Source organism: Myodes glareolus, chromosome 3 (genome assembly GCF_982192425.1).
Source record: "Myodes glareolus chromosome 3, mMyoGla1.1, whole genome shotgun sequence".
Lineage (NCBI taxonomy): Eukaryota > Metazoa > Chordata > Mammalia > Rodentia > Cricetidae > Myodes > Myodes glareolus.
In genome coordinates, this window is record NC_142028.1 from 86,317,357 (window position 1) to 86,321,781 (window position 4,425).

At 43.1% G+C, this 4,425-nt stretch overlaps 1 pseudogene; it reads left to right on the plus strand.

The window, feature by feature from the left end:
* Positions 1 to 351: 351 nt before the first annotated feature.
* LOC125412460 (small ribosomal subunit protein uS15 pseudogene) lies at positions 352 to 825 on the plus strand (annotated as a pseudogene).
* The last annotated feature ends 3,600 nt before the right edge of the window (positions 826 to 4,425 follow it).

Below are 4,425 nucleotides of genomic sequence, written 5' to 3' on the forward strand. Positions count from 1 at the left end.
TTGGAAGGGAGGCCCTTTCAAACATTTTGAATTAAAACCCTGACTCTTACTATACTATTTCAGTATTTTCTATTTATTTACTGATTCATTTAAAAAAAAACTAAAAGAGCACTGTTTCGGGTAAGACTGACTAAAATATGTAAAATTAGCAGACAGAAGCTTGGAGAGAAAAAGCCTATGTAATTTTGGAATTATCTTCCCCAAGACATGGTCAGCTGCCAGAGTTAAAATAATAACCTAATAATAATAACCTAAAAGAAAGGCAGAAACCAATGGAACCCAATGATAAAACTGCAAAACAGATCAACAGCATCACTTCCTCCATATGTAAAACTGTGGACCTCCACCATCATGGTTCACATGCAGGCTCCCGGGAAGGGCCTGCTTCAGTCACAGCTGCCCTACAGCCCTAGCACCCCCACGTGACTGAAACTGATATCTGACAACGTGAAGGAACAGATTTGCAAGCTGGCCATAAAAGGCCTGACTCCCTCCCAAACAGGTGAGATCCTGAGGGACTCACGTGGTACGGCACAGCTCTGTTTTCTGGACTGGTAATAAAATCTTGAGAATCCTTGTTTCCAAAGGCCTTGCCCTGATATCCCTGAGAATCTCTACCATTTGATTAAGAAAGTGGTTGTTGTCCGAAAGCATCCTGAGAGGACCAGAAAGGATGAGGGTGCTAAATGGCGCCTGGTGGTGAAACAGAGCGGAATTCACCAGTTGCCTCTGGGTCACCAGCTGGCTCGTTACTATAAGGTTAAGCAGGTCCTCCTACCCAATTGGAATTATGAGTCATCCATGGCCTCTGCTCTAGTGGCATAAGTTCTCTTATGCACACAAACAATCAATTCATTTTGAAGTAAAAAAAAAAATCCTTGCCAAGAAAAGTAGACTCTCATCCTAATCATAGAAAAACACAGACACATCTAAACCAGGAGACCTTCTCCAAAAATTGTCAGTCATTAAAACTGTCAAGGACAAGAGAGGCTGGGGAAATGGCTAAGCTGATAAAGCACTAGCCACGTATGAGGACCTGAGGTCAATCTCCAGTACCCACATAAAAGCTGGAGACAACAATGCCCCACTCTCATCCCTGTACTGTGGAAGCAGGGGAAAGGAGTCTAGGGGCCTGCTGGTCAGTCAGAGTAACTAATCAGTGCATTTCAGTTTCGCTGAGATACCCTCTGTCTCCAAAAGGACCATGGAGAGCAACTGAGGAAGACAACAAGATGTCAAACTCTGGCCTCCACATGTGCACACATATCCCACACACATGTATGTGCACACACAAACACATAAACACACACAAGCAAACAAAGAAATGGAATAAAGTCAAGGACCTGGAAGTTAAAGGAAAATGCAAAATCTTCAGAGACTGGAGGAGTCAAAGGTAAAGTGGTAGCTAGATGCAAGGCAAGGTCTTGGGTGAACCTTGAAACACAGTAAAATTCATAATGCTCAAATGCACAGACTAGAAAAGGGACTAGTTAAAGCAGTAATGACGTACCCAAGTCAGTTAAGATGGTAGCAGTGGGAGCAGAATGAAGGGAATTTATTTTGTACTTTTATTTTAATTCCTTTTTGTCTAAAATACATTCAAAATAACACATTAAAACTAAGTAGCCATGCTGATTAAATAGGATAGTAATGAGACGCGGTACAATAGCCTGTGCTCTGAATTCACACCCCAGCTCTATAACTGATTAATTATGCAATTTGGGGCAAGTTGTAATCATCACGCTGTGTCTCTCTAGCGCCTCATTTTTGCAAAGAGTATCATCATGATGCCTACCTTGTGAGGTAGATACAAAAATTAAACAAGGGGTCCTTGAGAACGGTAAGAGCGGTGCTTGGTATATGATGAGTACTCCATCGCTTCCCTCTATTACTGTCATGCACAGTGACTCTTCCATGCCAGGCAGACCTTGGGTTTCACTTGTCAAAAGATGATCTAATGAAAGATGCCCAATCACATGTTGAGACTGGAAAATGAAAGACTAGAGGGGCAAAAGCACAGCCTCATTTTGTGAGCTCAGAACACATCAGTTCAAGGACTGAGGAGAGCCAAGTACAGCAGGGAGTGGAGTCTCTCCAGTTGCAATGGAGATGGGCTGGACCACGGGTTTCCTGTCGGTGATGTGCACCCATGTTTGTGATGAGGCCATGGCAACTGGCCCAGTGTTTCCAAATTAACCTGCGTTCCTCCCTTCCTTCCTCCCTTCCTCCTTTTTTCTCAAGAAAACCAAGAGTCTTGGCTCTTCATAAGAAAATTCATAATTTCTAAATGTCAGCAGATGATTCAAAGATTTAAACTAGCTTGAGCCAACAGTACAAAAGCCAAGCTCAAGACATGAGTGAGCAAGATCCAGCTAGTGGCCCCCACATGAAGCGGTCACCTTCTTAGTAGGTACGCTTGGTGAAGGAGTAAGCATGTGGGACTTTGAGGTCAAGATACCTGTCGCAGATCCGCTCTGATCTTAATGGACATACCACCCACATGCTTGCTTACACATGCATGCTTACACATGATCACAACGCAGACACACACACATCACAGGCATCTGGAAAATCCAGAAATAAAATTAAACACAAGTTTTAAACTGGAAGTTCTCAGAGTCATTTATTAAGCCCTAGTCTACTAGGAATAAATACAGATTAAATTCATGCCGCACCTTCCCTTCTTGTCCAGAGCCATTTTCTGAGGAACTGTTCCAGTCGAGAGCTCTGGGAAAATGCTTAGCAGATGCAGACAGGCATCTCTGGTGTCCAGCCCTCCTCAGTCTTGAGCTCATCACAATGCCCTCTCTCCCCTTTCTGTATAGTGTTGGTACCCAGTAGACCCCTAATAATCGATATGCAGAATTCACCTCCTCTTGCAAAGGAATTTGAGGCTCACCGGCTGTACTTCATCTGAGGAGCGAAAAAAAGATGAGGAGTAAGGGCAGATAGCACATGGGACTGAAACCAGCCTCCAGCTCTGCCAGTTGGTTTTGATTGCTTACCAAGGAGAAACCAAACAAAGAAACGGGTGGAATTTATTTCAGCAAACAGCCCCTTTCAAAGGAAAAGAACTCAGTTACAATCCGAACACAGTTGCAAACAACCACTTAGTTAAAGAAAACAACATGTTCAAACATGGTGTGCTGAAGCAGGCATTTGGTGTGTGTGTGTGTGTGTGTGTGTGTGTGTGTGTGTGTGTGTGTGTGTTCTGAAAGGAAGGCAGGATAAACATACTTATACACATCATCATTATGTCTATAAACACTTAGTAGCTCAGGAGTAAAAGAAACGATTCCTACACACTTAAGTACTGAGGGATTTCATGGTATATTTTGCCAAATCCTCCTCAATCAGCCGATGACGGGCACAAGTGCTAAAGAGGCTCAGTCCCTCCTTGTTCCCCGGGTTCCCTATTCCTTTTTTTTTTTCCTGTCCTCTCCCACAGTGCACTGCTCTTTAAAACATAGATGCTTTAAGAAAAGTCGAAGAGGTCAGAACTCTGCGTAGTAAATTCCAGCAACAGTAAAATGAACTTGGTGCTTTTGGCTGTACGGAAAGTCAAACAGGAGTCAATTCTGGTCAGAGTAAGGCAATGAAGTCTAAAGCAGTAACACTGCATGCATTCTCAAATACATGGGGAATCTAATATTGCTGAGAGATCTTATGAACTATAAAGATATTGATGATAGCTACCAAACCTCCGTTGAAGCTCTGTTCTACCGTTTCCTGTCTTTCATTTTATTTAATCTCACAATGACTTGCTGCCAGAAAGATGGCACCCCAGATTCTAACAGAACAGAAGGCTTGTACCCCGAGTCAATTATACAGTTCAGAAAAAAGAGATGTTAGGGGTCCAGTCCAAATCACTGAATCCAAAGCCTTGAGTTTTTCAGCCACAACAAAGGACAGGCCCAGTAGGATGTCAAGCCATGAATTATGATGCAAAGAGTACACAAGCCTGGAGGGGTGTCTCACATCTTCTAATCCAAGCAGCAGAGAGACAGAGGCAGGTACATCTCTGAATTTGAGGCCACCCTGTTCTACATAATGAACTCCAGGATAACCATATCTACATAGTGAAAATTCTTCTCAAAGAAGAAAGAAGGAAACTAGGGCATATAAAACAGTGAAAGAAAATAATGCTTGCCCCATGTTTCCTGTGTGCTCATCATAAGTCAAGTCCCTGTGAGCAGTGCTGAGACTGAAAACAGAAGACCCTGCCTAGGCATCTGTAACATGAAGAGGTTGGGCCTGCTTATTTGTGGGTTTTTCTGTCCTCCCACCAGATCTCCACAATTATTTAGTCCCAGAGAAAATCACCCACACAGGACTCCATAAGTTATAATGCTGATTGGCTCATTAGGTCAGGCTTCCCACTGGCTAACTCTCATATCTTGATTAACCCATTTTTCTGATCTATGT